Raw genomic sequence first — 23,216 nt, 5'->3', positions numbered from 1 at the left:
CTATTTCACGAGTTCACTCAGAAATTAAATGATAACAGTATAGGTATGAAATATACCTATGAGATTCAGGAAAATGAGATTGTGTTTCTAGACCTAAAAATAAAAAAGACAGAGAGAGGGCATCTAGTGACAGAGGTTTTTAGGAAGCCAACGTCAAAGAAAAGTTACCTGCACTGGGATAGTTGGCACCCCACCTTTCTAAAGAAGGGAATTCCTGTTGGCCAGTACCTGAGGGCACGCCGAAATTGTTCGGATGAGGCCTCCTTCTTCAGAGAAAGTGGACAACTTCTCCAGAGATTTAGAAAGAGAGGATACCCGAAAAAACCTCTAAAAAACGCATATAATAGAGCCAACAAAACTAAGAGAGAAGATCTTCTTAAAGAAACTCCCCCCCAAAAAAGTGATATCATCAGATGCATAGGTACCTATGATGGGTACAATAAAGAAATATATGGAATCCTAAGGAAACATTGGCATATAGTAAAATCAGATAGAGATTTAAATATGGTACTTACCCCTAATCCAACAGTAACATACAGAAGGGGCACCAATCTTAAAGACCAATTGGTGCATAGTCACCTGACGGAGAGGGGTACAAACTCCGGAAAATCTATTGAAAGATACCGTGGATCATCACCATGTGGAGAGTGCTCTTTCTGTAGATATGTTCCCCGCATAAAAAAGTTTACCAACCCTGCGGATAAAAAGGAGTATGAAATAAAACTTATCACATGCAAAACGCAGGGGGTGGTGTACTTGGCGTCCTGCCCATGCCCTAAACTATACGTGGGCAAAACAATACAAGAGCTAAGACGCCGTATTTCAGGGCATATCAGTACCATTGAAACAGGAAAAGATACATCAATCGCCAGACATATAAAATATTTTCACAACAATAAGAGCTTCGTTCTTAGATTCTGTGGCATAGAGAAAATATCCCTAGGGCCAAGAGGGGGGAGCTATACGTGGGCAAAACAATACAAGAGCTAAGACGCCGTATCTCAGGGCATATCAGTACCATTGAAACAGGAAAAGATACATCAATCGCCAAACATATAAAATATTTTCACAACAATAAGAGCTCCGTTCTTAGATTCTGGGGCATAGAGAAAATATCCCTGGGGCCAAGAGGGGGGAGCTTAGATAAGAAATTGTTACAGAGTGAGGCACGCTGGATTCACAGACTGAACACAATGAGTCCACAAGGCCTTAATGAAGGTTTTTCCTTCACAGCCTTTATATAAAATAACTGGAGAGTACCTGATAAATAAATTAATATTACAACTACGAAAGAAGTAAAAAGAACGAATATAACTTACTTGGAAGAAAAAAGATGAGTGGTCCTTAATATTCTGAACATCATATAATCGGATCCTGGAATATTAATATGAGGAAAGACAGAGAGAATAATAGAATTGTCATGCTTATATACAACAAAACAAACCAAATAAGAAATATGTGATTCGAGGGAATCTTAACCTCGAATATATATAAGTATGAAAAGTGAGCAGAAAGCCTAAGTACAGGCGCATGCTCAGTAATGTTATCTTTCGATTATAAAATTAGAAGTTTCTGCACATGCGAAGTATACAGATTTAAACGCAAGACGCGACTATATGATGAAAACATAGCCGTAATGCTGAAATACCTAAGTATAGGCGCATGCTCAGTAATGTCATCTTTCGGTTACAAAATTATAAGTTCCTGCGCATGCAAAGTATACGGGTTTAAACGCAAGATGCGAATATATGACGAAAATATAGCTGAAATGCCTAAGTATAGGCGCATGCTCCGTAACGTCATACTTCCGACTATCAAACTAAAAGTTTTGGCGCATGCATACACGTAACTTTGAATATATATAAGTATGAAAAGTGAGCTGACATGCCTAAGTATAGGCGCATGCTCAGTAATGTCATCTTTTGACTACAAAATTATAAGTTCTTGCGCATGCGCAGTATACAGGTTTAAACGCAAGACGCGACTATATGATGAATACATAGCCGAAATACCTAAGTATAGGCGCATGCTCAGTAAGGTCATACTTCTAATTATTAAACTGGCGCATGCATAGTTCGCAAGTTTGAACGCGAGACGCGACTATATGACGAAAACACAGCTGAAATGTCTAAGTATAGGCGCATGCTCAGTAATGTTGTATTTCCGATTATTGAACTAAAAGTTCTGGCGCATGCGTAGTTCGCAATGTTGAACGCAAGACGCGATTATATGACGAAAATACAGCAATCAATGCTCGGATTGGGCCATTAGACCATCAATCAAGATGCTTTTAGCAGCGGTTGGCTGCAGCACATCCAATGACCCACCCACAGAGGTTAAAAGAACACTTTTGGAAAGCATTCTTGTTGATAGTAGCTCCATTCCCCTGATGAAGCCACATTCGGTGGTGAAACATGTTGGGGAAGCTCTAGCCTTGAAATTTTAGTTTAGGTTAGGCAGGATTCCTGTCGCGGCGAGGAGTAACTGCAGACTCCTCTAAACCGCGACCATAAATGGTGGAGAGTCGTGTTTAAGATAGACAAAGACGAAAATAATGATTGGAAACGACTGATTAGGTGACCTCTTAACATAAATTCCATCAAGGCGGAAAAAGCGTACCGCTAAAATACAAAGTAAAAGGTGGATGGATGTATGTTTATGGAGGCAGAATATATGGGTGGAATGAACCCTTAGCTCTGCCTATAGAATCCTGCTATACCTAGGATTTTAAAGTTTTCCTTTGTTCTCCCGTTTTATGTTATATTACTTTTAATAAATGAAACCAAATAAACGTTATGTCTTAAATTGACCAGAAACGGGAGCTTACTAGTCTAGGAAACTAGACTATTTGAATTATATAATTTGAATTTCCTGGGTCTAAAGAGTCTTTGAAATACTGCAAGGAACATCATGATACGGTCCTTGCGGGACATCCTGGAAGCAAATCCACCATAGATCTTATTTCTCGGAGATTCTGGTGGCCAGGGTTGTGCAAGGGTGTGGAGGGTTATGTGACAGTTTGTGAGACCTGTGCATGCGCGAAGGTGGCTCACACTCAGCCTTCCGGATCCCTTCTTCCTTTATCCATCCCGTCTCGTCCTTGGACGCATTTGTCCATGGACTTTATTACCGATTTACAGAGTTCCTCTAGGAAAACTGGGATTTTGGTTGTAGTGGACCGCTTCAGTAAGATGGCCCACTTTGTACCGTTACCTAGCTTGCCCAATGCCAAAACTCTCGCTCAGGTTTTTATCGATAACATTGTGAAACTACATGGCATTCCCTCTGTGTGATAGGGGGACACAATTTGTTTCCAGGTTTTGGAGGGTGTTCTGCTCTCGTCTGGGAATTCAACTGTCTTTTTCACTAACCAAAACCTGGAGACCTATTTGAGGTGTTTTGTTGCCGAGAACCAGGATGACTGGTCCACGTTCTTGTCTCTAGCCGAATTTGCCTTGAATAACAGTAGACAGGAGTCTACTGATAAGTCGCCATTTTTTGGCGCATATGGTTTTCACCCACAGTTTGGTACTTTTTCTGGGACTGGATCTTCTGGGATGCCAGAAGAGGAGAGATTCTCTTCCGCCTTGTCATCTATCTGGCGGAAGATCCAAGTTAATTTGGAAAAGATGGGTGAAAGATATAAACGGATGGCTGACAGGAGACGTATGACTGGTCCAGCAGTGGCGTTGCTAGGGCTGGTGTCACCCGGTGCGGTAGAAAATGGTGTCACCCCAACCCCCCCCCCCCCCCCCCCGAGCAATAATCTTTTAGTCATATAACCAAAAATATGTTGAAAGAATGAAAGAAGTCAAAGTTAATGCTTTTAAAAAATAACGTTTATTTTAAATCCAACCCCTTTACTGAACAAATAACATTTTACAACACAAAATTTAACAGGATAAAATTATAAATAATTAAATAACACAAAATTCAACATGACTAATAAATAAATAAATAATTAAATAACAGAAAATTGAACAGGAACAAATACAAGTGCACTTAAAGAACATCTCAATCAATTCAGAACTTTGCTTTCCTGGCCTTCAAAGCTGCAAAACTATTAATTGCTTCATCGAAATCAATGGTTTGCACTAATTCGCTTTCAACTGACAACAGTGCAAGATTGGAAAGCCTAGACTCTCCCATTGTAGATCGCAGATAATTTTTGATAAGTTTAAGTTTTGAAAAGCTCCTCTCGCACGAAGCCACAGATACGCAGATTGTGAGGAATAATTTCAGACATAGTGAAAGCTGTGGGAGAGACTCAATAAAATCCCATTCAGCTATGAAGGTCAAAACTTGTAAAGCTGCCCAATCTTTGACTTCTTCTAGGTCCAACTTTGCTGCTTTTAGGTGTCTTCTGAACCTTGGTATCTCCAGTAACAGCTCACTCTCAGATACCTCATCATAGAAATTGGTCAGTTTTGGAATGGACACCTTTAATTCTCCTTCAGTGGCAGATATGAGACTCTTTGCTTGAACAGCCTCAAACATGCCTGCTACTTCCATGATGGCTCTTAATCTGTTCTGGAGTTCCAAATGAAAGCGATCAATGCACTCAAACATCGCCCTCTTATTTTCTTCTTGCAGACTTGGGCTTCCAGCATCTCTTGCCAGTTCCCCTGCCATCCTCTTCTTGAACCTGGTTCTTCTCTCTACTGCAATTCCATATTCATCAGCTTTTAAAAGTGCCTGCTGAATTGCATTTTCAACTAGGTGACTGCGCTCCTCACACAGAAAAAGTCTTAGTGTCTCAAGCTTTGTCACCACTTTATCGAGACTTAAGCCCTTAGTCTGCAGGTACTGCTGTGCATCATTAACTTCCCTCAGTACATCAGACCAGAAGTGCAGGTAGCATAGAAAAGTAAAGTCACAGACAGCAGGTAGAAGACCCTGTGCTGCTGCTCTTGTGTCCATATTTTCGCATGGTTCACAAAGAGCTCCAAGTGCCGACACGAACATGTCAAATTTTTCTTTTACTGGCTTAACTGCAGCATAATGAGCACTCCAGCGTGTTGTGGATAGTCTTTTTACTGACACTCCAGCATGGTCAATTAACACATCCCATCGATGGGTGGAAGCAGCAAAAAAAGAAAACATTGTCTGCAGAGTTCCAAAAAAGGTCACGCAAGATGCATTTTGAGCAAAAGAGTGCTGACCACACAAGTTAAGGGAATGGTCCACACATCCATTAAAAATAGCCTTCCTGTTTTTCCCCTTCAGAATGGATTGTACACCTCCATGGATTCCAGCCATAGTAGCAGCATTATCATAACCCTGAGAGCGGCACATCATTATGTCGAGTCCATCACTTTCTAATTTTTGAAGAATGTCAGAACTGAGGTCAGCAGCTTTTTTCCCCTTTAAAGGGAAAAATCCTAAAAAAACTTCTTTTACCTCAACTTTCCTGTTGGTGATGTGTACATATCTGATCACTTCAGACATCTGATCAGTATGCGATACGTCAGGCGTGCTGTCAAACATGATGCCAAAGTACTTTGCAGACTTTATGTCCGTTACAATCTTCGCCTTCACATGATTTGCCAGGACACTTATAAACTCATTCTGAGTTTGTGGAGAAAGATAGGAGACAGACATGTTAACTTTACAGGTGTGCTGCTTTAACTTAATTAGGTGTTCCTTCAGTACCGGATCATACTTGGAAAGCATCTCAACCATCTCAAGAAAGTTCCCTTTATTCAAAGAAGACTCATCTTCCTTGTGACCACGAAATGCCAGATTCTGCTTGGCAAGAAACAATGTAATATCCAGCAATCTGTGCAAAATGTCCCTCCACTTTTTCTTCTCAGTCTCCATCGTAGAAATAGTTTGGGCATCAATGGTTTCATGCAGCCTCAGTCCTGCTGCCAAAGTTTTCCACTTTTCCAGACAGTATAAGTGCTCTTCGGATGTCTCATGATTATATACCTTTGGGCTCAGTTTCCACCACTTCTGAAACCCAGTGACAAATTTGGATGTTGTATCTGTAGTACAGCTGGTAAAGAGTCGGCAACAAAAGCAATATAAATTCCCGCTGACAGGTGAGTAAACCATCCATGTCCTCAGAATTTTCTCTCTATTTGGCATGACCTTGTAAAACCACACTTTTGAAAGTTGGCGCACTTCTCCCTTTGATGCAGCTTTTTCATCTGGCCTTTTGGTGACACTAAAAGGACCATCTTGGTTCTGGAAAGAAGCACTTCCTCTTTTCACAATTTCTACCCAAAAATGATCTGGAACCGGTATCTCCCAGAAGGACACATCAGATAAAATTTGCAAATCTTTCTCCGTAACTGCAGTCATGTCTTTCATAGTATACGGACTATGGCTTGAGTCACTTTCAGCACTCTCTTCTGCTTCATATTCTGTCATTTCCATTCCTTGCTCTTCTGCTTCAAATTCTTCTATTTTCCCTCCTCGCTCTTCTTCAGATTCTGCCATTTCCACTTCTTGTTCCTCTGCAGAAAGCTTTCTAGCAAAAGCATCAAAAGAATCAGCTTGATCAATTGGCGGAGTGTCTTTTGATGAACCCTGGCCATCATCTGGTCTTTTGACATACTTGAGCATGGATCCAGCAAGGGTTTTGATTGCTTGAATTTTTGCCTCTTTTGTTCTCCTTTGCTGGAATCCACTTGGCCTCTTTGACTTATGCACTCCATGTGGCATGGTGGAATATTCGCTTAGGAATTCAGACTTTGCTTTCTGAAATCCATTTGAAAAAAGGACAGCATGAAAACATATAATTTGTCTCTTGTGCTTCTCATATTTTGCTAATGGTATGGATAAACCATATCATACACCGTCGTTTGGTTTAACTTTGTGGGGGGGGGGGGGGGGTTGCAGAGCACCCACCCGCAGTGGCGGATCCAGAGCTCGGTCTCAGGAGGAGCACTTCCAGATTGTTTTGTGTCGGCAGACAGAAAATAATAGCAGGCTCAGGCTGGGAAGGCAACTTGAATTATGCTAAAATCATTGGGCTAGGGCCATTTTAAAGGGTTTCTACCACCAGAAATACTATTATGTAGCTGACTGATATAGCGATGCGCTAATGTCAGCACTACATAACAGTATGTTTCTAACATTAGTCCCTGCAGCCGTTTTTGTTAAAAATGCACTTTTATAATATGTTAATAAGCCTCTAGGTGCTATGTGGGCGTAAAATCAGCACCTAGAGGCTCCGTCCACTCACGCTTTATCCCGCCCAGGTCCAGTGTTCTGACCGCCCAGCTCCTCTTGATTGATGCCACTGTTCCCTGCATCGTTGGCGAAATCCCGCTCCTGCGCCGTTCACTTCGGTCTTCGGCGCAGTGCGAGTGAATGATGCGATCCTCACTGTGACGTAGTCGGCGCAGGCGCAGTGAGGAAGCCGGCACCAGGATCGCATCATTCACTCACTGCGCCGAAGACCGAAGTGAACGGCGCAGGCGCGGGATTTCGCCAACGACGCAGGGAACAGTGGCATCAATCAAGAGGAGCTGGGCGGGCACAACACAGGACCTGGGCAGAATACAGGGTGAGTGGACGGAGCCTCTAGGTGCTGATTTTACGCCCATATAGCACCTAGAGGCTCATTAGCATATAATAAAAGTGCTTTTTTAACAAAAACGGCTGCAGGGACTAATGTTAGAAACATACTGTTATGTAGTGCTGACATTAGCGCATCGCTAATGTCAGTCAGCTACATAATAGTATTTCTGGTGGTAGAAACCCTTTAATGAACTCTTTTAGTATGGCAGTCGATTTGCATGTGGTCATCACAGGACTGTCATGCCGGCCATTAGGCCATAGTAGTGTCACTATGACACTATGGCCGGTGTGATGGTCCCGTGATGACCACATGCAAATTGACTGTCACACTAAAAGATTAACTGTAGGCTATATTACAGAAGGCTGGTCCTGGTGGTCAGTGGTGTGGCCTGTGTTCTACAAGGCTAATTTACATTACTGAGAAATACAGGGCACACTACAGCATAATATACTGGAATCTACAGTATACACTGTAAATATATCAGTCCTCAAACCAAATAATAACACCGCCATACAATGACCAGATAACACCTACATACAGTGACTGGCTAACACCGGCATAAAGTGACTGGATATAGGATATAAGGGGGCCCAGTATAGAGCAGTGATGGTGAACCTTTTAGAGACTGAGTGCCCAAACTGCAACCCAAAACCCACTTATTTATAAAAAAGTGCCAACATGGCAATTTAAGCTGAATACCAATATGGTCTGTCTTCCATGTACTTTATCATTTACATAGCTATAATATCCTGCCTACAGTTAATGCGCTGCCTGTGTTGTTTATAGCGCGCCCTGCACTGATGAATGGCAGAAAAAGTGTAAGGCAAATTGGTACACCCATAGACTTTTTCCCAGGGTGTGGGATGGGTGCCCACAGAGAGGGCTCTGAGTGCCTGACATCTCTCCAGGTCCAACCTGGAGTCCAGGTTAAAATTTGGAAATGCCCCCCGCCCCCAAATATAATTAAGTAGGCGCAAAGCGGCAGCATGACAGAGTGTGGATTTGGCATCAGCATGAGGAGACCACAGAGTGGCCCAATGACAGAGTCTATAGTTGACGTCAGCAGCAGCAGTGTCAGGAGAAAGCCAACAAGTGGCACATTGACCGAGTCTGGAGTTGGCAGCATCAGGAGAAGGCCACCGAGTGGCACAAGCACAGAGTCTGGAGTTCAGGGCAGCAGCATCAGGAGAAGGCCACCGAGAGGCAAAATGACAGAGTGAGGAGTTGGCGGCAGTATGAGAAGGCCAAAGAGTGGCACAATGATAGAGCCTGGAGGTGGCCACCCTGCTTACCTCCTGACTTTGGCAATAGCAATATTTTTACAGCACAGTACGTGTCCCCTATATTTTTATATAATAAATAAAGAGTCCCACAGTACATAATGTGGGCAAAATATACCTAATTACATAACATTCTCAATACATAAACTTATTTTTATGTGGAAAATGGTGCCAGGTGGTGTACCATAATAAAAATGCCAGGGTACACCCCCTGGCACCTTAGAGTATCACTAATAAAAATGTAAAATAGCCTTTTTTCACAAAAAAATAAATGTATTTATTGGGAATGTTATGTAAGTAGGTATATTTTGCCCACATTATGTACTGTGGGACTCTTTGCAACCGGCCCTGTAACGTGGACGTGACCAGAGCCTGTGCAAGGATTTTTTAGCAACACAAGCGAAGCTACATCTCGGTGACCCCCCCCCCCCCCCCTCCCCGCCCGCAGCTCACCTGGTCCTGGTTCTGTCTGCAGCAGCTGGCTTCTCCTCTGTGTGGTCCTGATATCTTCTCTCTGCTTCAATCTGGTTTGAGGACTGTACTTTTCGCCCTATAAGATGCACATAGGTTTTAGAGGAGTATAATAAGAAACAATATTTTCCATTATACCTCAGGTCAGACCCCCATATCAGCCGTCAGCACCCCATCCATCATGCCCATGTCAGCCCCCATCCATCATGCCCCCATGTCAGCCGTCATGCCCCTATGTCAGCCATTATGCCTTCATGTCAGCCGTCAGCACCCCATGTCAGCTGTCAGCCATCAGCCCCCCATGTCAGCACCCCATCCATCATGCCCATGTCAGCCATCAGCACCCCATCCATCATGCCCATGTCAGCTGTCAGCACCCCATCATGCCCATGTCAGCCCCCATCCATCATTACCCCCCATGTCAGCCGTCAGCCATCAGCCCCCCATGTCAGCCATCATGCCCCCATGTCAGCCGTCAGCACCCCATCCATCATGCCCATGACAGCCGTCAGCCCCCATCCATCATGCCCCCCCATGTCAGCCGTCATGCCCCTATGTCAGCCATCATGCCCTCATGTCCGCCGTCAGCACCCCATGTCAGCCATCAGCCCCCCATGTCAGCACTCCATCCATCATGCCCATGTCAGCCGTCAGCCCCCATCCATCATGCCCCTTATGTCAGCCGTCAGCACCCCATGTCAGCAGTCAGCCATCAGCCCCCCATGTCAGCACCCCATCCATCATGCCCATGTCAGCACCCATCCATCATTACTCCCATGTCAGCCATCAGCCCCCCCATGTCAGCCATCATGCCCCCCATGACAGCCGTCAGCCCCCATCCATTATGCTCCCTAATGGGGGACAATGTTGGAGTCTGCGCCATCAGGGGGGGTGACATGATGAGGGACAATGTTGGAGTCGGTGGCACAGACATTTCTTCTCTTCCCCTCCAGGCTCCATGGCACAGACATGTTTGTACATTTTGTCCCCCATCTCCCCCTCTCTGTTACAATTACAATACATTTACAGTGTCAGTACCTGATATATCACTGGGGTCTGGCTGGAGTGGGGTCGGTCTGGTCCTGGCTCCAATCTCAGCTGGCCTGGCTCTGCCTTAAGGTGTCTTCTCCTGGGTCCAGACTAGAGTCCAGCAGGGTCGGCGAAGTTCCAACAGCATGCCACTGTGTTCTTCTGCTGCCAGCCTGGAGGGGCAGCTTTTACAGGCCACAGCAGCTCCGCCTCCTCTCCTCCCTCCACCGCGGCCCCACTGACAGTCAGTGACGCCTCCTTTGGCCTGAGCCGGCACACATGTAGGCAGGAGTAGGACAGCCGCAGGCCCGCTGCCCGCACTGTAAGTAAATAGTATGTAAGGCCCCCGGCCGGACTTACTGCCGAAGTGCAATTTCAATGTGTTACATCATTTAATTAATCACCTTGGTAGGTCTGGCTGGCGGCTGCTGCTACAATGGGGTGTCACCTGCCCCCGGCGGGGGGCGGGTGACACCCCATTGTAGCAGCAGCCGCCAGCCAGACCTACCAAGGTGATTAATTAGTAACACAATGAAATTGCACTTCGGCAGTAAGTCGGTCCGGGCCTCCGGCGGGGGCGGGTGACACCCCATTGTAGCAGCAGCCGCCAGCCAGACCTACCAAGGTGATTAATTAGTATACACAATGATGTAATTGCACTTCGGCAGTGAGTCAGTCCGGGCCTCCGGCGGCCGGGTGACACCCCATCAGACTGGTGTCACCCGGTGCGGCCCGCACCCCCCGCACCCCCCTTGCAACGCCACTGTGGTCCAGGCCTGTTTGTGGGTGATTTGGTGTGGTTGTCCACTAAAAACATTAAGCTGAAGGTACCATCTTGGAAATTGGGTCCAAGATTTATTGTGATTGTCAACCCGGTGGTGTTTCGTCTGGATCTTCCGCAGACCTGGAAGATCCATAAATGTGTTTCACAGGTCTTTATTAAAGAAATATGCGGAACCTGTGGAACCATCTCCATTGCCACCAACCCCTGTCCTGGTGGATGGCAATTTAGAGTTTTAGATCTCTAAGATTCTCGACTCACGTGTTCTTCGGGGTTCCCTCCAGTACCTGGTGCACTGGAAGGGATACGGTCCCGAGGAAAGAAAGTGGATTCCGGCTACTGATCACAGGGCACACCCGGATAAAGTTGGTGTGGGGTATCCGGAAGTCCTCCGTAGAAGGGGGGGTACTGTCAGGCCTTGCCCCGTGAATGTGAGGAGGTCTGTCAGACTGGCTGCACATGTCTGACCTCTCTGTTTTTTATTTGGGTTTGAGCTGGATCCACCTTCCCTCAGGTGTACTGGGTTTCACTGTTAGTGAGGCTATTTATTCCTCCTTCCCCCAGGGGCCTGTGCGGGTTATAGTTCTTTCCTGGGAGCTCTTGGTGGGTGTGTGGTGGATTGTCTGCTCCAGCTCTGCTCAAGATAAGTCCTCTCCGTTATCTCCCTTTGTGTGTTTTTCTAGGCCTCTAGGGAGACTCTTGCTTCCTCCTGGTTTGAAGAAGCAGGCTGCCTCTTCCCTTTTCCCTGCTGCTTAGGGTTTGCCCAGGGTGTTTAGATTTAGGCACGAGGGCATGTGCATATCCACCACAAGGGTATGCACATGGGCACAGCAGTTTAGGAAAGCTTTTAGGGATCGCTAGGAGGTGACCCTTTTTTCCCTAGATTTTGGGCCTAGTCGTTTGTTCTGTTTGTTTTTACTGTGTTTAGTTATTTCCCCGCTTACTTACCTATTGTGACATGATGACACGATTATCTGTCACGTGGCCTAGGCGCAGCGCAGCCCCATAGAAGTGAATTGAGCTGAGCTCGATACCAAGCACAGCCACTACACAATGTACGGAGCTGTACTTGGTGGGCACAGAGAAGGCTACAGCGCTCAGATGAGCACTGGTGCCTTCTCAAACAGCTTATTGGTGGGGGTGTCAGACCCCCACAAATCAGATACTGATGACTTATCCTGAGGATAGGTCATTAGTATTAAAATCTCTGATAACCCTTCCTAGCAGTAAGGGTACAGAGGGGTGGTAACCAGTTGGGGGTGTAGTACCTGCACAGACTCCCTCTATCAAATCAGTGCTGCCATTGTCAAACTATGCAGGTACACACCCCCAACTGGTTACCACCCCTCTGTACCTTTACTGCAGACTGCTAGCAATTCATTCATAACTTCTAGTAGAAATTATAAAGGAACAGCACACCATAGAGCCATAAGAATAGATGTTCCAGAATTATCACATGGGGAATGCATAAAGCTGTTAAAACAGACATGTCAGGAGTGGTGAAAGGTCCTCTTTAACTAAGGTCTCTCTGTTCAAGGGTTCTGTCCTTCTAAGATTGTGAAAAGTGGCAATAACTGTCATTTGAATGAACAGGAGGCATAGCACAATCATTCCACAACACAATTTACGATTTTTGAGGTTTTGTAGGTAAAAAAAATCTTTGCTTTCAATCTGGCTTTCATGCTCTTCCCACATACCACAGATTGGAGCTAGGTGCTTGAAAATTTGAGCATCTGCAGATCTTAGTGACACACCAGCCTCTTCTTCGATTTGCATAACCTTATGGCTTGTCCTTCTTGATGCTACAATGTCAATATTGAGGAGTGTGTGTGTGTGTATATATATATAACATGTACAGAGGACTGCCTTTTTGGGTTACATTATAGCATTGCCTTTGTCATTTAGGTTTAGTCCCATGGTGTTCCTGTACCTGACGTCTGCAATTCCCTCTGTTTTCTTGTTGGAGCTTAACTTTCTAGAAGCGAGGACACTAATGATCAACTCAACAAATGCTGAATATGTAATCCAGGTATGTCAACAGACTATATCATTTAATACATGTAAATCTTGTCGTGTTTTTTTGTTACATAATGTTTTCCATCCATAGCTAAATCCATAATGCCGTAAAATAGCCAAATAACATTTTCATACAGTTGCTAAATATAAATGCTATAAAGTGCCACCACCACTATACACTGCAAATGTACAGTCCTGATCAAAAGTTTAAGACCACTTGAAAAATGGCAAAAAATCATATTTTACATTGTTGGATCTTAACCACCTCCGGACCGCCTAACGCAGATTCGCGTTCCGGAGGTGGCAGTGCTGCGCACAGTCACGCATATACGCGTCATCTCGCGAGACGCGAGATTTCGCTCAAAGCCGGCCCGCGCATGCGCATCGCGGGCCGGCAAAAGTTAAAGAACAAGTTCATCACCAGCCTGCCAGCAACGATCGTTGGCTGACAGGCTGGCGATTTTCAAAAAATCCAATCACAAGTCATATAACAGATCATATTAGTAAATATGATCTGTTATATGGCTTCTCCGCTCCTCTGCTGGTCCTTTTCGTCGGTTGGATCCAGCAGAGGAGCAGACTGAACTGTGAGTACACCAAACACTTCACTGTAGCCCCAGATCACCCCCCTGCACCCCAATTAACCCTTTGATCACCCCTTTGATCGCCCCTGTCAATCACTAGTGAAAGGAAAAAAAGTGATCAGTGTAAACTGTCACTTTTTTTTTTTCACTAGTATTGGCTGTTAGGTTTTAGGGATAGTTTAGGCCCCTTGGTTAGGTAGTTTAGCGTGAGTTAGCGCCCAGCCCACCGCACCGCAGTCACTTATTCGCTGTTTAGCGTATCGCTAATCAGCATTTGTACTTTTATAGTATCTGTAAGTGATCAAAACTGATCACAGTCAGATCTATAATAGTATTAGTGTCACCTTAGCTCGCCCTCCACCCAAAACGCAGTGTTTGCCCGATCAGGCCTGATCGGTCGCCCACACGTGCGTTCACCCACGCCCGCCCCACCGCAGTGACAAAAAATATATATTTTTTTGATCACTGCGCATTCATTTTACACGCACTGCGGCGATAAAAAAATCAGTTTTGATATTTTTTATCAACCGCAGCGGCCTCCGGTACTTCGCTAGCCTCCCCTTTGTAAGACAGGCTTGCTTTTTTTCTTGGGTAGTCTCAGGGAATACCCCTAAATTTAGTAGTCCAAAATGTCAAACGGGGTATTCTTCTGAAGAGGCCTACAGGATTCTGACCCAGTCAGATGAGGAGTGGGAACCCTCATCTGACGAATCTAGCGGGTCAGAATATTGTGGAAAGCAGTGGCTCTCTGACCCAAAGTTCGGACGAGGAGGTGGAGGTCCCTGATAGCACCAGGCGTACCAGGCCCCGTGTCGCTAGACCACAGGTCATGCAGGATCCGCTTCAAGAGCAGCAGAGTGGGGCTGTCGCTGCCGGATCACGTGGTGAGGCATACACCAGCAGCGCAGCCCTCCCTGGACCTAGTACCAGCACTGCCGTACAACATGGTGACGTGGCGAGCACCAGAAGGGCAGTTGAAGCTGGTACGGTGGCACGTGCAGTAGTTACCCCGTCGCAGCCACCGCACAGACAGGCCCGTAGAGCCCCTAGAATCCCTGAGGTGCTGGCAAACCCTGATTGGCAGTCACCAACTTCAGCCGCACCATTAGTTCCCCCTTTCACCGCCCAGTCTGGAGTTCGGGTTGAGACGGCTCAAATCGGTTCGGCCCTGGGATTTTTTGAGCTGTTCTTGACTGCGGAGCTCTTGGACTTAGTCGTGGCAGAGACAAACCGGTATGCCACACAATTTATATCCGCCAACCCGGGAAGCTATTATGCCCAGCCTTTCCGGTGGAAACCAGTCCAAGTTTCCGAACTTAAAATTTTTTTGGGCCTTCTCCTCAACATGGGTCTAACTAAAAAGCATGAATTGCGGTCATATTGGTCCACGAACCCGATTCATCACATGCCCATGTTCTCTGCTGCTATGTCCAGGGCACGATTTGAGGCCATCCTCCGTTTCCTGCATTTTAGCGACAACACCACCTCCCGTCCCAGAGGCCACCCAGCTTTTGACCGGCTCCACAAAATTCGGCCCCTCATAGACCATTTCAACCAGAAATTTGCAGATTTGTATACCCCCGAGCAAAACATCTGCGTAGACGAGTCCCTAATACATTTTACCAGGCGCCTTGGCTTCAAACAATACATCCCAAGCAAGCGTGCCCGGTATGGGGTCAAATTGTATAAGCTCTGTGAAAGGGCCACAGGCTATACCCACAAATTTCGGATCTATGAGGGAAAAGATCAGACCCTGGAGCCGGTCGGTTGCCCTGACTACCTGGGGAGCAGTGGGAAGACAGTCTGGGACTTGGTGTCACCCTTATTCGGCAAGGGGTACCATCTTTATGTGGACAATTTTTACACAAGTGTGGCCCTCTTTAGGCATTTGTTTCTAGAACGGATTTGCGCCTGTGGCACCGCGTGAACTAGTCGCGTGGGCTTCCCCCAACGGCTCGTTACCACCCGTCTTGCAAGGGGGGAGAGGGCTGCCTTGTGTAACGAAGAACTGCTCGCGGTGAAATGAAGAGACAAGCGTGACGTTTACATGCTCTCCTCCATTCACGCAGACACGACAATCCAAATTGAGCGAGCAACCCGTGTCATTGAAAAGCCCCTCTGTGTCCACGACTATAATGCGCTCATGGGAGGGGTGGACTTCAATGACCAGATGTTGTCTCCGTATTTAGTTTCCCGCAGAACCAGACGCTGGTATAAGAAGGTGTCTGTATATTTAATTCAATTGGCGCTGTATAATAGTTTTGTTCTCTACAGTAAGGCTGGGAGAACAGGATCCTTCCTCAAACTCCAGGAAGAGATCATTGAGAACCTCCTGTATCCAGGAGGTTCCGTGGCCCCATCCACCAGTGTAGTTAGCCGTCTACACGAGCGACATTTCCCCAGTGTCGTTCCTGGTACCTCAACCCAACCGTCACCCCGAAAAAGATGTCGTGTCTGTAGCAGGAGTGGAATAAGGCGTGACACCCGCTATTTCTGTCCTGACTGTCCTGACCACCCTGCCCTATGCTTTGGTGAGTGTTTCCGGAAGTACCACACACAGGTACACCTAGCATAGGGATTGCATCTCACAGGACAGGCACACAGGGCTATTAGGGCCCTTTTACTCACAGCTGCTGCAAACCTCTCCTTTCACCTGGGATAAAGTGCATAACGTACTTCGCCACATCTTTGGGAGATTTGCGCTTTGCACATTGTCCCATGGGGAAGGAGAGGTTTGTTCTATAAAGGTAAAAAAAAACTAAACAAAAAAAAAAATACCGGTAAGTAAAAAAGTTAACGTTCAGTTAAAAAAGTTAAAAAAAAGTTTAATATGTTCTGTTCAAAAGTTAATAAATTTATTGCGTTGCGGCCTGGTTTTTTCTTTTTTTTTTTTTTTTTTAGCTTCCAGGTGGACCAACCGATCGACTAGCTGCAGCACCGATGTGCATTCGGACAGAAGCATTGCGCTGCTGTCAGATTACACGCAAGTCGGTGTATGCGGCGCTGCAAGACGGGATTTCTCCTCTGCAGTAAAAGATACGTTTGCCGAGGCATATGAGCTGAGGAGGTGGCGGTGTTCATATACTTTGGCAAACACTTGTGACACTTGTGTGACAAAAAATAAAACCTTCCATGAACTCACTATGCCCATCAGCGAATACCTTGGGGTCTCTTCTTTCCAAAATGGGGTCACTTGTGGGGTAGTTATACTGCCCTGGCATTCTAGGGGCCCAAATGTGTGGTAAGGAGTTTGAAATCAAATTCTGTAAAAAATGACCAGTGAAATCCGAAAGGTGCTCTTTGGAATATGGGCCCCTTTGCCCACCTAGGCTGCAAAAAAGTGTCACACATCTGGTATCTCCGTATTCAGGAGAAGTTGGGCAATGTGTTTTGGCATGTCATTTTACATATACCCATGCTGGGTGAGAGAAATATCTTGGCAAAAGACAACTTTTCCCATTTTTTTATACAAAGTTGGCATTTGACCAAGATATTTATCTCACCCAGCATGGGTATATGTAAAAAGACACCCCAAAACACATTCCCCAACTTCTCCTGAATACAGAGATACCAGATGTGTGACACTTTTTTGCAGCCTAGGTGGGCAAAGGGGCCCATATTCCAAAGAGCACCTTTCGGATTTCACTGGTCATTTTTTACAGAGTTTGATTTCAAACTCCTTACTACACATTTGGGCCCCTAGAATGCCAGGGCAGTATAACTACCCCACAAGTGACCCCATTTTGGAAAGACCCCAAGGTATTTCATGATGGGCATAGTGAGTTCATAGAACTTTTTATTTTTTGTCACAAGTTAGTGGAATATGAGACTTTGTAAGAAAAAATAAATAAATCATCATTTTCCGCTAACTTGTGACAAAAAATAAAAAGTTCTATGAACTCACTATGCCCATCAGCGAATACCTTAGGGTGTCTACTTTCCGAAATGGGGTCATTTGTGGGGTGTTTGTACTGTCTGGCCATTGTAGAACCTCAGGAAACATGACAGGTGCTCCGAAAGTCAGAGCTGCTTCAAAAAGCGGAAATTCACATTTTTGTACCATAGTTTGTAAACGCTATAACTTTTACCCAAACCATTTTTTTTTACCCAAACATTTTTTTTTTATCAAAGACATGTAGAACAATAAATTTAGAGCAAAATTTATATATGGATCTCGTTTTTTTTGCAAAATTTTACAACTGAAAGTGAAAAATGTCATTTTTTTGCAAAAAAATCGTTAAATTTTGATTAATAACAAAAAAAGTAAAAATGTCAGCAGCAATGAAATACCACCAAATGAAAGCTCTATTAGTGAGAAGAAAAGGAGGTAAAATTCATTTGGGTGGTAAGTTGCATGACCGAGCAATAAACGGTGAAAGTAGTGTAGGTCAGAAGTGTAAAAAGTGGCCTGGTCTTTCAGGGTGTTTAAGCCCTAGGGGCTGAGGTGGTTAACAAGGTTCCAAGTAGAGCTTCAACATGCAACAAGAAGAAATGAGAGTGAGACAAAACATTTTTTGAGCATTCAATTAATTGAAAATAACGATTAAACTGAAACAGGCTGTTTTTCAGCTGATGCAAATTTTAGGACCACATGCTTTTATAAGGCCAAATCTGTGCAAAGATGTGGATTCATTGTCATTTTCTCTCAGGTAGACACACGTTGTGATGGCAAAGGCAAAAAAACTCTCCCTTTCTGAACGTGGTCGGGTTGTTGAACTGCATAAGCAGGGTCTCTCACAGCGCGCCATCGCTGCTGAGGTGGGACGCAGTAAGACAGTCATTTGGAATTTCTTAAATGATCCTGAGGGTTATGGAACAAAAAAGTCAAGTGGAAGACCCCAAAAAATGTCATCAGACACTGGACGATCATTGACCCAAATTGAGGCCCTTACTGGTGCTGACTGCAGCCCCATAACCATCAGACGGCATCTGAGACTGAAGGGCTTCAAAAACAAAAAACGTCTTCAAAGACCTTGTTTCCTTGAACGCCACAGAACTGCTCGTTTGGACTTTGTGAGAGAGCACCAAACATGGGATATTCAAAGGTGGAAGAAAGTTTTATTCTCTGATGAGAAAAAATTTAACCTTGATGGTCCTGATGGTTTCCAACGTTACTGGCATGACAAGCAGATCCCACCTGAGATGTTTTCTACGCGCCACTGTGGAGGGGGCGCCATAATGGTCTGGGGTGCTTTTTCCTTCAGTGGAACAATGGAGCTTCAGGAAGTGCAGGGGCGTCAAACGGCCGCTGGCTATGTCCGCTTGCATCAAGCATGCCGAAACAAAGTGATAAACAATAACGGCCTGTTTCAGTTTATTCGTTGTTTTCATTAAATTGAATGCTCAAAAAATGTTTTGTCTCGCTCCCATTTCTTCTTGTTGCATGTTGAAGTTCTATTTGGAACCTTGTTAAGATCCAGCCATGCTAAATTTGATTTTTTGCCATTTTTTAAGTGGTCTTAAACTTTTGATCAGGGCTGTAATACAGTGCCTTAGTAAATACCACCAAAGAGTAATAAAATAATACCAACATACAGCGACCAAATAACAGCTAAATACTTAAATGGACAGGTGGCACCCTCAGAGGCCAATCCTGCCAAAGAGCAGTGCATTAGTAGATGAGTAGCTGAGATTAAAGAAAGAGCTCATCTAGGTGACATTAGGATAATCAGAATTGTAAAATACATGTGAATAGCACAAACTTGGAACAAATGTTTTTTGATTAAACTGTAAACTGCAATGATAACTTTTATCAACGAGAACCCTTCTGTTCTCTTGACATGTCTGTTTTAGTAAATAGTTGAACTCCCTGTGAAAAAAACATTTCTGGAGCATTTTTTCCTAAAAGTTTGAGATATGCTATTCCTCTGTTATTCCTACTGGAAATGTATAAATAATTTGACATCTAAATGTTACCAATACCCATGTCAAGGGGGTCTGCCTCTACACAATCTGACAGTGTCATCACTGACTGGACAGTACCAGACTGTGTAGGGATACACAGTCAATTGGTAACAACCAGTTGTTAATTTGTTTATTGATTTCCAACAGGAATAAATGAGGAATGACAAAACAGATTTCTGAGAATATAAACTCCAGTATTTACTAAAACAGACATATCAGGAGAGCTAACCCAACCTTTGTACTAAGCATAATCTGCTAATATGTTCTATTTAAAGAGGGTCCTCTCCTGACAACTTTGCAGCAGTTATGCAGGACTCCCCTGCATAACGGAAATGGTATGGATCCTTTTATGCAGGCCATAGACTTCTATTATGACGGAATAAATAATGGAATGCCTCTAAAGGCATTCCGTTATGCATTCTGTCATGCAATTGTGTTATGGTCCGTGGTAACGGAATCCATAGCGCAATTCTGCTTTTACCACCAAACAAAGCGCAAACGAATTTCAAAAAATGGACCCCTGCCGATCAACTGCTTGAGAAAGCTTCTCACAGATTACCAAGAACGGCACCCTACATTATATAGCGGCAGTGCTTGGTATTGCACCTGAGCCTAGGCCACGTGACCAATGAACGTCACATCACGAGTCTAGTGTAAGTTACTGCTCTGTGGGGGTGCTGGAAGTTGTACCACCACCGATCAGTGACATACTGTACTGATCATAATCGTGACATACTGTACTGTATGATCTGTAACTTTTATTGGATGAATTCATTAAGATTTCAATTCTTCGAGATCAACTCTTGACATTGCCCAACAATACCTTCCAATATGTTAGAGAGTCTCCAGTATTCTGATCCTTCTGTTTACTAGGTCAGAGGTCAATTCACAGTGGTCAAACACCTCTGTTTATCTGTGTTGTTGGTCATCTACTTGTCTATGAAGAGATAAATAACATGTAAGACATGACATAAATGAGGATAAAGGTTGAAAAAAAAATTGTCTATTTCCTATAGCTTTCCCACATTCTACCATCATTTCGATGGTTGGAGGCACTGGAACAGGTCATGATCTTGGCAATAATTATAGGGCGTTGGTTGATGCCAAAAGGAGAGATGAGCAGAGACCAGCTGTCCGAACTACTGCTAATCTACATTAGTTTAGGAGCAGATATGTTGGATATCCTGTCACTGATCAAGGAACCATCAGTGGTGGCCAAGTGGGATGTGGCCATTGTGGCTTTGTGTCTCTTCAGCTGGGCAACCTTACAGTTCACATTAGTTCTGACGCAAACAGATTCATCAAGCCTTCAAAGATCACAGAATGAAGAGGAGGCACAGTCACCACGTGATGGGAAGGAAGGATGTGAGTCCTCTTGTTGCTCAAGTCAAATATGGAGCTTATTAATCGCAGTGGGGATGCAGGATGGACCTTTTCTTATCTTTCGTCTTTACCTGGCAATTAAAGAGAGAGTGTTGAACGAAATGATGATCTTCTTCATCTGTAAAAATATTTTAACAGTTTCTTTAGAAATATACAGAATTGTTGTGGTTCACTGTGCAAAAGGCAAGCTTAGAAAAAATAATGTTAATTAATATTAATAAAATATTAACACATCTGACCAAATAAAAGATTCATAAGTTGCCTTCTATACAATTTTTTTTAAATCAGATAATTTTTATTGAAGTAAAAATAAATACAAATGTATTCAAAAAATACAACCTTCTATACAATTACATCACAACCTCGTGTTTTAGGCCAGACACACAGCTGAATGCTAGGAACTCACAGTTGTGTCAATGAGAGATGTCGTTCTGACCTCCGCTCCTCTGACAGGCTCGCACAGCATTGTAATGATTTATAATGCTGTGTTACCCTAAAGCCTCATTCACACGTCAGTGATTTCCATCAGTGATTGTGAGCCAAAACCAGGATTGGAGCCTCCACAGACTTAAGGTATAAGGGAAAGATCTGCACCTGTTCTGTGTTTAGAGCTGCACCTGGTTTTGGCTCAGAATCACTGATGGAAAACACTGACCGAACACTGACGTGTAAATGAGGCGTAAGGGTGCATTCACACGACCATATGTATATCGCGATCTGCAAGAAATACGGATGACGTGTGACGTCTGTGTTGCATCCGTTTGTTTATGGACCCATTGTAAAAATGCCTATTCTTGACCACAAAACGGACAATAGGACATGTTCTTCCTGCAGGACTGCGGAACGGACATACAGATGCGGACAGCACACAGTGTGCTGTCTGCTATTTTGCGGTCCCATAGAAATTGAGGCGGACACAAAATATGGTTATGTGAATGGGGCCTTAGAGTCTTGAAACACTTACATAATACTGTTGTCATGACCGGCGTCACGCAAAGGGAAAAAATGGGAAGGCCCTGTCCAAGGGAGAGGGAAAGGTGGTGACCCCTGACTCACCTTGAGGCTGGCACCTGACTGCCCTGACGTCCCTAGACGGGTTCCTCACTTGTACGCCGATCACGTGCCTAAACCCTGGCTTTCCCTAAGATGAGCCCTACGTAGTGAACAGGGCGGTGGGATCACTAGTCCGCACCACTGACACTAAAGGAAAACACCAAGGAGAGGACAGACAATACAGACAAAACATATAATCCCAGGTGGGCGAAAATAGAAAAAAACAAAAGCCTGACAGGGATCCGGAGGGTAACGCTCTGGAACAACAACCAGGGATCACAGCGACTCAGCTCCAGTGGGTCAGTATAGAAGTCCAGGCAGGAAGCTCTATATCTGGCAACCAGAGAAGTGGGAGAGGGGAATATAAGGAGGTTGGGAGTTCTGGACAAGAAACAGCTGAGGAGAAGAAGCTACGGATCCCTGAGTGAGCCAAAAAGGGTTGCAAGGCAAACCCAGAAAGCTACCATTAAGAAACAGCACTATCTTTATACATAGAGCGCGCAGCCACCCGCTGCGACTTCCTGACCCCGGGTATAACGGAGTCAGACGTGGCTCTTGACACCCTCGTGACAACTGTCAGCATAATACAGTAGATTTCAGGACCCTCAGGGTTACACAGCATTATAAATCAATATTATGCTGTGCGATCCTGTCAGAGGAACGGAGGACAGAACGGACCCCTCATTGACACACACTACAAGTGTCTCACATTCAACTTGCTTGTGTGTGTCTGGCCTTATTGTTCTGTCCTCCTTATGTTTTAGTGAGGCCTTAAGCTGGCAGGCAGCGAAACTCCCTCCTCCTGCTGTCTTCCAACATTAACGAAATGTTGGAAGACAGCAGAAGCATTGGTCAGACCGAAAGGCATGACTAGATTTTCATAATGCCCCTCAGGGGTGTTAAAAGCTGTCTTCCACTCATCCCCTTCCTTGATACGAATCAGATTGTAGGCCCCCCTAAGATCAAGTTTGGAGAACCACCTAGCACCCGCAATCTGATTAAACAGGTCAGGAATGAGAGGAAGAGGGTAAGGGTCTCGGATGGTTATCCGATTTAGTTCGCGGAAATCTAGGCAAGGACGCAGGCCCCCATCTTTCTTTTTAACGAAGAAAAACCCTGCAGCCACGGGTGAAGAAGAGGGTCTGATGTGTCCCTTAGCCAAGCTCTCGGAGATATAATCTTTC

The 23,216-nt window shown here is 44.8% G+C and overlaps 1 pseudogene; it reads left to right on the top strand.

Moving 5' to 3' along the window:
• LOC120990964 overlaps positions 1-21,191 on the top strand; it is a 41,893-nt pseudogene extending 20,702 nt beyond the window's left edge.
• The last annotated feature ends 2,025 nt before the right edge of the window (positions 21,192-23,216 follow it).

The sequence above is a fragment of the Bufo bufo genome, chromosome 1 (assembly GCF_905171765.1).
Source record: "Bufo bufo chromosome 1, aBufBuf1.1, whole genome shotgun sequence".
Classification (NCBI taxonomy): domain Eukaryota; kingdom Metazoa; phylum Chordata; class Amphibia; order Anura; family Bufonidae; genus Bufo; species Bufo bufo.
This window is presented reverse-complemented; position numbering and strand designations above follow the sequence as displayed.